Source organism: Ranitomeya imitator, chromosome 5 (genome assembly GCF_032444005.1).
Source record: "Ranitomeya imitator isolate aRanImi1 chromosome 5, aRanImi1.pri, whole genome shotgun sequence".
NCBI classification, from domain to species: domain Eukaryota; kingdom Metazoa; phylum Chordata; class Amphibia; order Anura; family Dendrobatidae; genus Ranitomeya; species Ranitomeya imitator.
Window position 1 is genome coordinate 650,594,424 of NC_091286.1, and position 12,700 is coordinate 650,607,123.

Sequence of the window (12,700 nt, forward strand, 5' to 3'; positions counted from 1 at the left end):
GAACCGCCTAGTGCGCTTAGGACAATTAGAAATAGCATGAGTGGAATCACCACAGTAGAAACACAGCCTGTTCAGACGTCTGTGTTCTTGCCGTTCAACTTTAGTCATAGTCCTGTCGCACTGCATAGGCTCAGGTTTACTCTCAGACAATACCGCCAGATGGTGCACAGATTTACGCTCGCGCAAGCGACGACCGATCTGAATGGCCAAGGACATAGACTCATTCAAACCAGCAGGCATAGGAAATCCCACCATTACATCCTTAAGAGCTTCAGAGAGACCCTTTCTGAACCAAGCCGCCAGTGCAGATTCATTCCACAGAGTGAGTACTGACCACTTCCTAAATTTCTGACAATATACTTCTACATCATCCTGACCCTGGCATAAAGCCAGCAAATTTTTCTCAGCCTGATCCACTGAATTAGGCTCATCGTAAAGCAATCCAAGCGCCTGGAAAAACGCATCAACATTACTCAATGCAGGGTCTCCTGGCGCAAGAGAAAACGCCCAGTCCTGTGGGTCGCCGCGCAAAAAAGAAATAATAACCAAAACCTGTTGAATAGGATTACCAGAAGAATGAGGTTTCAAGGCCAGAAATAGCTTACAATTATTTTTGAAGCTCAGGAACTTAGTTCTGTCACCAAAAAACAAATCAGGAATAGGAATTCTTGGTTCTAGCATAGATTTCTGATCAATTGTATCTTGAATCTTTTGTACATTTATAACGAGATTATCCATTGAAGAGCACAGACCCTGAATATCCATGTCCACACCTGTGTCCTGAAGCACTCTAATGTCTAGGGGAAAAAAAACAACTGAAGACAGAGCTGAGGAAAAAAAAAAAAAAATGATGTCAGGACTTCTTTTTTCCCTCTATTGAGAATCATTGGTATGGCTCCTTGTACTGTTATGCTGTGCTATCAGGCAACACAGTGTGCAGTAATCAGCGCACATACAGTGATATGGCAATAACCCAAAAACAATAGAACAAGCTCTGAGACGTGGAATCTCTGTAGACTGCAATACCTGAACCTATCCTCACACAACTAAAAGCAGCAGTGGATTGCGCCTAACACTACCTATGCAACTCGGCACTGCCTGAGGAGCTGACTAGCCTGAAGATAGAAATACAAGCCTGACTTGCCTCAGAGAAATACCCCAAAGGAATAGGCAGCCCCCCACATATAATGACTGTTAGCAAGATGAAAAGACAAAACGTAGGAATGAAATAGATTCAGCAAAGTGAGGCCCGATATTCTAGACAGAGCGAGGATAGCAAAGAGAACTATGCAGTCTACAAAAACCCTAAAGCAAAACCACGCAAAGGGAGGCAAAAAGACCCACCGTGCCGAACTAACGGCACGGCGGTGCACCCTTTGCGTCTCAGAGCTTCCAGCAAAAGAGAATAGCACAGCTGGACAGAAAAAACGGAAACAAAAACAAAGTAACACTTATCTAGCAGAGCAGCAGGCCACAGGAAAGATGCAGTAGCTCAGATCCAACACTGGAACATTGACAAGGAGCAAGGAAGACAGACTCAGGTGGAGTTAAATAGCAAGGCAGCCAACGAGCTCACCAAAACACCTGAGGGAGGAAGCCCAGAGGCTGCAATACCACTTGTGACCACAGGAGTGAATTCAGCCACAGAATTCACAACAGATGTCATGGTGGGATTTCCTATGCCTGCTGGTTTGAATGAGTCTTTGTCTTTGGCCATTCAGATCGGTCGACGCTTGCGCGAGCGAAAATCTGTGCACCATTTGGCGGTACTGCCTGGGGTTAAACCTGAGCCTATGCAGTGCGATAGGACTATAACTAGAGTTGAACGGCAGGAATACAGACGTCTGAATGGTCTGTGTTTCTACTGTGGTGATTCCACTCATGCTATTTCTGATTGTCCTAAGCGCACTAAGCGGTCCGCTAGGTCTGCCGTCATTGGTACTGTACAGTCCAAATTCCTTCTGTCCATTACCTTGATATGCTCTTTGTCGTTGTTTTCTGTCATGGCGTTTGTGGATTCGGGCGCTGCCCTGAATCTGATGGATTTGGATTATGCTAAACGTTGTGGGTTTTTCTTGGAGCCTTTGCGGTGTCCTATTCCATTGAGAGGAATTGATGCTACACCTTTGGCCAAGAATAAACCTCAATACTGGGCCCAGCTGACCATGTGCATGGCTCCTGCACATCAGGAAGTTATTCGCTTTCTGGTGTTGCATAATCTGCATGATGTGGTCGTGTTGGGGTTGCCATGGCTACAAACCCATAATCCAGTATTGGATTGGAATTCCATGTCGGTATCCAGCTGGGGTTGTCAGGGGGTACATGGTGATGTTCCATTTTTGTCGATTTCGTCATCCACCCCTTCTGAGGTCCCAGAGTTCTTGTCTGATTATCAGGATGTATTTGAAGAGCCCAAGTCCGATGCTCTACCTCCGCATAGGGATTGTGATTGTGCTATCAATTTGATTCCTGGTAGTAAATTCCCTAAAGGTCGATTATTTAATTTATCCATGCCCGAACACGCCGCTATGCGCAATTATGTGAAGGAATCCCTGGAGAAGGGACATATTCGCCCATCGTCATCACCACTGGGAGCAGGGTTCTTCTTTGTAGCCAAGAAGGATGGTTCGCTGAGACCGTGTATTGATTACCGCCTTCTTAATAAGATCACTGTTAAATTTCAGTATCCCTTGCCATTGTTATCTGACTTGTTTGCTCGGATTAAGGGGGCTAGTTGGTACACTAAGATAGATCTTCGTGGTGCGTATAATCTGGTGAGAATCAGGCAAGGAGATGAATGGAAAACTGCATTCAATACGCCCGAGGGTCATTTTGAGTATCTAGTGATGCCGTTCGGACTTGCCAATGCTCCATCTGTGTTTCAGTCTTTTATGCATGACATCTTCCGTGAGTATCTGGATAAATTCCTGATTGTTTACTTGGATGACATTTTGATCTTCTCAGATGATTGGGAGTCTCATGTGAAGCAGGTCAGAATGGTTTTTCAGGTCCTGCGTGCTAACTCTTTGTTTGTGAAGGGATCAAAGTGTCTCTTCGGTGTGCAGAAAGTTTCATTTTTAGGGTTCATCTTTACCCTTTCTACTATCGAGATGGATCCAGTTAAGGTCCAAGCCATCCAGGATTGGATTCAGCCGACATCTCTGAAAAGTCTGCAAAAGTTCCTGGGCTTTGCTAATTTTTATCGTCGCTTCATCTGTAATTTTTCTAGCATTGCCAAACCATTGACCGATTTGACCAAGAAGGGTGCTGATTTGGTTAATTGGTCTTCTGCTGCTGTGGAAGCTTTTCAGGAGTTGAAGCGTCGTTTTTGTTCTGCCCCTGTGTTGCGTCAGCCAGATGTTTCTCTTCCGTTCCAGGTCGAGGTTGATGCTTCTGAGATTGGAGCAGGGGCGGTTTTGTCACAGAGAGGTTCTGATTGCTCAGTGATGAAACCATGTGCTTTCTTTTCCAGGAAGTTTTCGCCCGCTGAGCGTAATTATGATGTGGGCAATCGAGAGTTGCTGGCCATGAAGTGGGCATTCGAGGAGTGGCGTCATTGGCTTGAAGGAGCTAAGCATCGCGTGGTGGTATTGACTGATCATAAGAACTTAACTTATCTCGAGTCTGCCAAGCGCTTGAATCCTAGACAGGCCCGTTGGTCGTTATTTTTTGCCCGCTTCGACTTTGTGATTTCGTACCTTCCGGGCTCTAAAAATGTGAAGGCGGATGCTCTGTCTAGGAGTTTTGTGCCCGACTCTCCGGGTTTATCTGAGCCAGCGGGTATCCTCAAGGAAGGAGTCATTGTGTCTGCCATCTCCCCTGATTTGCGGCGGGTGCTGCAAAAATTTCAGGCGAATAAACCTGATCGTTGTCCAGCAGAGAAACTGTTCGTCCCTGATAGGTGGACTAATAAACTTATCTCTGAACTTCATTGTTCGGTGTTGGCTGGTCATCCTGGAATCTTTGGTACCAGAGAGTTAGTGGCTAGATCCTTCTGGTGGCCATCTCTGTCACGGGATGTACGTACTTTTGTGCAGTCCTGTGGGATTTGTGCTAGGGCTAGCCCTGCTGTTCTCGTGCCAGTGGGTTGCTTTTGCCCTTGCCAGTCCCAAAGAGGCCTTGGACACATATTTCGATGGATTTCATTTCTGACCTTCCCGTTTCTCAAAAGATGTCAGTCATTTGGGTGGTCTGTGATCGCTTTTCTAAAATGGTCCATCTGGTGCCCTTGGCTAAATTGCCTTCCTCCTCTGATTTGGTACCTTTGTTCTTTCAGCATGTGGTTCGGTTGCATGGCATTCCTGAGAATATTGTTTCTGACAGAGGTTCCCAGTTTGTTTCAAGGTTTTGGCGAGCCTTTTGTGGTAGGATGGGCATTGACCTATCCTTTTCCTCGGCTTTCCATCCTCAGACTAATGGCCAGACCGAACGAACCAATCAGACCTTGGAAACATATCTGAGATGTTTTGTTTCTGCAGACCAGGATGATTGGGTGTCCTTTTTGCCGTTGGCTGAGTTCGCCCTTAATAATCGGGCCAGCTCGGCTACCTTGGTTTCTCCATTTTTTTGTAATTCTGGGTTCCATCCTCGTTTCTCTTCAGGACAGGTTGAGTCTTCGGACTGTCCTGGTGTGGATTCTGTGGTGGATAGGTTGCAGCAGATCTGGACTCAGGTAGTGGACAATTTGATCTTGTCCCAGGAGAAAGCTCAACTTTTCGCTAATCGCAGACGCCGTGTGGGTCCCCGACTTCGTGTTGGGGATCTGGTTTGGTTATCTTCTCGTCATATTCCTATGAAGGTTTCCTCTCCTAAATTTAAACCTCGTTTTATTGGTCCGTATAGGATTTCTGAGGTTCTCAATCCTGTGTCTTTTCGTTTGACCCTCCCAGACTCCTTTTCCATACATAATGTATTCCATAGGTCGTTGTTGCGGAGATACGTGGCACCTATGGTTCCATCTGTTGAGCCTCCTGCCCCGGTTTTGGTGGAGGGGGAATTGGAGTATATTGTGGAGATTTTGGATTCTCGTGTTTCTAGACGGAAACTCCAGTATCTGGTTAAATGGAAGGGTTATGCTCAGGAAGATAATTCCTGGGTTTTTGCCTCTGATGTTCATGCTTCCGATCTTGTTCGTGCCTTTCATGCGGCTCATCCTGGTCGGCCTGGGGGCTCTGGTGAGGGTTCGGTGACCCCTCCTCAAGGGGGGGTACTGTTGTGAATTCTGTGGCTGAATTCACTCCTGTGGTCACAAGTGGTACTGCAGCTTCTGAGCTTCCTCCCTCAGGTGTTCTGGTGAGCTCGTTAACTGCTTCATTACTTAACTCCGCCTGATGCTGCTATCCTTGCTCCTTGTCAATGTTTCAGTGTTGGATCTGAGCTTCTCCTGATTGTTCCTGTGACCTGCTGCTCTGTATAGCTAAGTGCCTTTTGCTTTTTTGTTGCTTTTTTTCTGTCCAGCTTGTCTTTTGTTTTGCTGGAAGCTCTGAGACGCAAAGGGTGTACCGCCGTGCCGTTAGTTCGGCACGGTGGTTTTTTTTTTGCCCCCTTTGCGTGGTTTTGCTTTAGGGTTTTTTGTAGACTGCAAAGTTCGCTTTACTGTCCTCGCTCTGTCCTAGAATATCGGGCCCCACTTTGCTGAATCTATTTCATCCCTACGTTTTGTCTTTTCATCTTACTCACAGTCATCATATGTGGGGGGCTGCCTTTTCCTTTGGGGAATTTCTCTGGGGCAAGTCAGGCCTATTTTTCTATCTTCAGGCTAGCTAGTTTCTTAGGCTGTGCCGAGTTGCCTAGGTAGTTGTTAGGCGCAATCCACAGCCGCTTTTAGTTGTGTTTAGGATAGGATCAGGTGTGCAGTCTACAGAGTTTCCACGTCTCAGAGCTCGTTCTTGTATTTTTGGGTATTTGTCAGATCACTGTGTGCGCTCTGATCGCTTAGCACACTGTGTTTCTGGATTGCCTTCATAACACCTGTCATTAGCAAACATAACAGTAATCTGAGCATGCCCGTGTGCAGAGTGACTTCGAAGTGCTCAAAAAATATGTTTGAGTCCCCTCAGCTGCACATCTCGCAGCTGTTTGACAACCGTAACACATGGAGGGATTGACTAACAGCCGCGAGGCATGCAGCTGTGGGGACTCAAACATATTTTTCAAGAACGCCGAAAACATTCGATTAGCACCTGAGCATGTTCGCTCATAACTAGCAGTAACATAGTTAGTAAGGCCGAAAAAAGACATTTGTCCATCCAGTTCAGCCTATATTCCATCATAATAAATCCCCAGATCTACGTCCTTCTACAGAACCTAATTGTATGATACAATATTGTTCTGCTCCAGGAAGACATCCAGGCCTCTCTTGAACCCCTCGACTGAGTTCGCCATCACCACCTCCTCAGGCAAGCAATTCCAGATTCTCACTGCCCTAACAGTAAAGAATCCTCTTCTATGTTGGTGGAAAAACCTTCTCTCCTCCAGACGCAAAGAATGCCCCCTTGTGCCCGTCACCTTCCTTGGTATAAACAGATCCTCAGCGAGATATTTGTATTGTCCCCTTATATACTTATACATGGTTATTAGATCGCCCCTCAGTCGTCAACCCCTATTTCAGGAATATCTTATTAGGAGCTTGGTTATCTTGCAGAGATGAGAAAAATAATTGAATGACTCTGGTCCATGGTGTACACTTTGGTCAACTGGGGAAAGTGGATCAGTACAATGCAAAATTCCTAAACCGGCATCCTGGACTGCCACTTCCCATGACGCTATGTGAAGCCTAGGCACTACTAGACCTAACCAGGGCTGTGGAGTTGATTAGCCAAACCTCCGACTCCGCAATTTCCATCACACCGACTCCACCAACATGGGCTACAACTTCACAGCCCTGGACCTAATGTCGTTATGTATAACAGGGTCTTGAAATTGGAAAAGGAACTTTATTTGTTATGTGTTTTGTCCTTGGTCGAAACAAGTCATAAAATTGTAGAAGATTCATCTTATACATTTGGTTTATGATGAAAGCTACAAAAGCAGTAAAATAACACCAAGTTCCCCATCTCATCTTTATTCAAGTATGTCACAGCACTTATATTACAAATTACAGTAATTTCTTCCCAAAAAATCCAAGTTCAAAAAATTTTTATTTTATTTTTTTAAATAACTTACTTCAAAAACTAAATAGAAAATAAAAGGAAAAACAAAAAAATAAGTCAGCAAATGAAAATACAAAATTTTTTTTTTTTATAAAAACCCTACAGAATCCAGAAAATATGGGTTAATGGGAACTATATGCACATAACAGAATTAAAGATAACAAAAAAACAACAATGCAAGAAAAAAAAAATGTACAGGGAAATCCCCAACAAATTCAAGCTTATGTTGTGATCACAATAAAAAATTGAATGTTCAGCTCCTGAGCCAAGCTTCCAAGATTCCAACAGACAAGCTATTGCAAACATAGTACAAAAAAAAACAAAATACAAAGACAGAAAAGTAACACAATAGTAACCTAGAAAACACATTGGCAATAAAAGGGGAAAAAAATTAATATCAAGTAACCAGAGGGTTTTAAGTTGGTGTTCAAGCATGAAAGGACACAACCATATATACATCGTGGTATGTTGTAAGTAGACAGCAAAGTCATCTAAAAATGACACTGGGTAATATAGTAAAAAAAAAAAAAAGTTGTAGACAGAAGAAAAAGAAAAGTAATGCAACCATCACACAGCGCCATCCCATTCCCAATTCTCGTAAGACTTTGACCAGTGACCATTTCTCCATCCATTTTTGTGAATGGTTAGAGATCCGTGTGTAGGTCGGTTCCCATTATCCATAGTCAAGGGGGATTGGACAATCCTAAGCTGGACTCCATAGCAGCCGCCTTTGAGGTTACTTCTGTGATATATATGGCCCTTGATGTAGTAGGTTTCTTGAGGCTCAAGACAGCTGTGCACCATAAATCTTGGGCTAAACAGACAGTTTTGTTTACACAGTAAAATACAATTAGTAGGGTCTTGGGTATGTGATAGCACCAAGTAAGAGAAAGTGATAACCGTGACATTTGGATCTCACCATAGGGTCAAGCGAATTACAAAATTGTATATTGTATGGCATAAATCCACTTGACATCAAAGAATAGACAGACTTGACCATTTTGGAACAATTTACGGAAACTTGGCCAAAACAGATACCACTTGTTATGCATAGTGTAGGGCTTATGGGGGACAGAGGCTGGGGATGGTTTGGACCCCTCATCTGCTGACAGTGTATTAATTTTCCCCAAAGTGCTCCTTTACCAAGAACAGGATCCCTGAGCACCAACGTTCAGTCAACGAGAAGCTCCACTATTCGTGATGAGTGAACATGCTTGGATAAGGTGTTATCGGAGCACGCTTGGGTGCTAACCGAGGTTCTTCAGCGTGCTTGAAAAGCATGCGGCTGTTCAACAGCGGCAACAGATGCAGCGATCGCCCGTTTTTTATGCAATCCCTGCATGTGTTGGGGCTGTTTAACATGCGCGAGGACTCGAACATATTTTTCAAGCACGCCGAAGAACCTCGGTTAGCACCCGAGCATGTTCTGGTAACAACTTATCCCAGTACATTTGCTCATCATGAGGGCGATGTAGACTCGTATGGTCAAACCTTTGGCATAACCAATAATTTCATGCACCAAGCGAGTGCTGCTTTTGTATCACAAACATGCAGGACTATGCCAAGACGTAATAGGAAATCACAGGTGCTTCCGTTCAGTTTTATAGCCTGCGGTCCTGCTTTATTATACAGTAAAATACCCTAGGCAGCGCTGCAGAGATAATGGTCCTCTCTCGTGAGATCCCATTCTACTGAGAGCTGAAATGAAAGCTGGCAGACAGTCCAATATTGATGTTGGCCACCTGCTTTGTCAACGCTGAGCTCCTCTTCTGAAAATCATTTTTTTCTTTTTTAACTGTATAAATCTACATATAATATTCAATAAGTTTGCAAGTACTTTGCTTTACTTCTAAAAAGTGCTCTTACCCAGTCACGGTCAAAAAGACATTCGATATCCTGCAGGTTGCCACTTGGCGGTCTGGCAGCAGAGAGCACTCATGTGCCAAAATGAATTCTGCAAGATCCTGTGTTTACTTAAAGGGAGATAGTTTACAAAAAATATAAATTTGCTAGATCAGTATGGGTAAGACCGCAGAGACCAATTGCCAGAATGAGGAACTTGCTTCCGGTTTCAACCTGATTAAAAGACCGTAGTCGGGAGGAGATGAATGAATCGGATGGTTGATCATGAACCCCACAACTCCATTCATTTTCCTAGGAGTGATGACGAAAGTTGACCACATCGCTTGGCTAGCTTAGTCATTGTCAAAGACTTGGAACAAACTGGCTGTTCATTCACCTCTCCTGACCATTGTGTTGTGACCAGGGTGGAAGGAACACAAGTCACCCAATATGATCACTGGTGACCCAAGAGGTGGGTAAGCAGGGCTAACAATTACTGTCCAGTGGTGAAGTGGTATAGACTGTACACTGCAATACTCCTTTACAGAACAGGCGCACCCTTGTAATGCATAACTCTACAACCGCATGGCAAACACTGTGCACACACAGCAGGAGATGCTAGGAAATGGAGGCGAAAGTAACAATACAAGGGGATGCCAAGTACGTGCAACACAATACAAGGAGATGCCAAGTATGTGCAACAATACAAGGAGATGCCAAGTACGTGCAACACAATACAAGGGGATGCCAAGTACGTGCAACACAATACAAGGGGATGCCAAGTACGTGCAACACAATACCAGGAGATGCCAAGTACGTGCAACACAATACAAGGAGATGCCAAGTACGTGCAACACAATACAAGGAGATGCCAAGTACGTGCAACACAATACAAGGAGATGCCAAGTACGTGCAACACAATACAAGGGGATGCCAAGTACGTGCAACACAATACAAGGGGATGCCAAGTACGTGCAACACAATACAAGGAGATGCCAAGTATGTGCAACAATACAAGGAGATGCCAAGTACGTGCAACACAATACAAGGAGATGCCAAGTACGTGCAACACAATACAAGGGGATGCCAAGTAAATGCAACACAATATAAGGAGATGCCAAGTACGTGCAACACAATACAAGGAGATGCCAAGTATGTGCAACACAACTGGTTTAACAGTGAACCACGTATGACAACATAATATAACATACTGCAAAAATAAAAGGAGCAGGTAAAGCAAAGTATTTGTAAAATTACAACCCATAGTATAGACTAATCACTGCCATATAGTAATGTAAACATTTTTTAACATGTGAAAAATTCACTTTCACACTACATAAAACAAACAAGAAGTTCAGTATGCTAAAAGGTTGAAAAAAAAATTTATTTTCATTCAGAACATTTCTACTGGCTTTTCAGAAATAAGTTGGGAAAAAAAACAAAAATCTGGTCTGACTACCATCTTACTCTCAATTCCCATGGTGCTTTGTAAGGGATGAGGTCATTGATTCAATAATCTTGCCAGTTGCACAGAGTGGCGGTGCTCCCGCAGTAGGGGGTGACAGAGCGCTTGTAAAATAACTAATCGCTATGGATTTTAGTCTCTTGGAAAAGTTACGGTTGACTGAGCGCTTCTGCTGAGAACGAGATGCTTGGAGCCGTTCATTTCTTTCCAGCATTGGGAACCTACTAGCCCTGCTACCTAGGATGGCGAATTTCTGAGAAAAACACAGTATGAATCATTTCACAGCCAACTTTCTTATATAAGTAAGTAAACGCTACTTTCTTGTAAATTCTAACTTTTCTGGCGCCTCGAAAATAACACAAAGAAAGGAAGAGAAAACACAATAAAAAGGAAACTACGATACAAAATAAACCTCTTATATACATAGAAATTTGCTCACTGTGACCTGTGTACAAATAGAAAGGAAAAGTGAAAAGCCTTAATACCCTACAGGTCAACAAGAAAAAAAATCCCACAAAAATATCACACCGATCTGCAGCTATAAAAATTATGTACAATATAGGGAGGTTAGTACACGGATGTATATTATGATATATAAACCCATTTTGGAGTTAATTATGTCTTCGTGACCGGTGACAAACATTGTACAAATGTGCCATTTATTTTTTTCAAAAAATTGGGGGGAGTAATGTAACCAAACCTACCCAATAATACAAATAGCAGCAAACCAATTTTTTTTGTTTTTCATTTTTTATTATTTTAATTAAGCCAACTTGGTTTTAATGAAAAGGTTGATGAGTCAGCTTGAATAAAAAAAAATGGTATTAATACACAAAAGTTTGTACCTGTTCATCTGAGATACTTTCGCAAGTCTACAACAATTTAAAGAAAAAACAAAAATCCTACAAACTACATGTTAAAAATGAAAACCATAATACCATATGAGGCAAACTAATTATGGCAGAAGAGTTCTTTTTATTTTTTGCTTGGTACAAAAATTGGTCACATTTAATAGTTAAATTTGTTTTGGAAAAAAAATAAAAATGGGTGAACATTAACAACAGGGTGTCACCAACTGAGACTGTGTCCTCATACTGTCCAATCTCTGCTGACCGTGGCAATTTACATACAGATACAATTCTTTCAAAATCAGAATGTAAACTCCCCGTTGTCACAATTTATTAAAAGAAAATATTCGGGAGTAATAACAGGGACAGCGCAAGATACAAAAGTGACAAAAGATTTTTTTGTGTGTCCCTTTAACTAACTGCAGATAGGTGGGGTCCGGGCCCTGAGACGGGAGCGCATACACTGAGCAGGGTCTATGCTTTCTATTGAATTCATACTCCGCTCAGACAGGAGCTTTGTGCTCCTGTCTGATGCGTGCAAGTCTCAAGGGTTTTTTGAGCGTTTGGTGGGGAGTCCCATGGCCCGGACTCACATTGATCTGCAAGTAAATGAAAGACAAAAAAAAAAAAAGATTAAAAGTAGAAATGTTTTTGCAAATGTTTGAGAGCGAAAAGATGCTCCAAAATTGTTATTTCATGGGGAATACATAGCGATCCTAAATCATTAGGAGTGTTTATAAAAAGAAAAAAAAAAAGTTAATGACATTTCAATTTCATGAATTTACAAACAATAGTATGTTGAAAATTTTAATATAAAAGGTTAAAAAACTTTTTTTTTTTTAAATATCAAATTAAGGAAATTAACTTGGTGGCCTCAAAGCTCTTCTTCAGGTATGAAATGACGTGCAATAAGACAAAGTCAAGGCTCTCTGTCCAAACCGGACATTATAAAATCTGATTACGGTAATATGACTATTAGTCAAGCCTCCACTGTCCATAGTCCACCCTCGGCTTAGCACCAGCTTGGCCACGAGTTGCGCCATCCTGAAGATCCAGATGGCAGCGGGGTATAGCTGACAAATAGCCCCCTTCTAAAATTAATCTCTATTCACAAATTTTGTGTGCAATTTCTGAACATATTTTACTGCAATTAGAAAACAAAGATGTTAAGTGATATGGAGAAATACAGAAGACAGACCAATCCTCTGTACCCGGAGATAATCTGATCCATAGCCCACTTGTTTGGTGCACTATACCAAACGTTTGAAATGATAAAAAGTGTCAGGGCATTTAAAGGACCTAAATGTACAAAGTTGAATTAAGTTATTTAGCCGGTTTCACATTTCGAGTATGGACTGGCCATGGGTCTGCCGAACAGCCTGTTTGCCTATGGT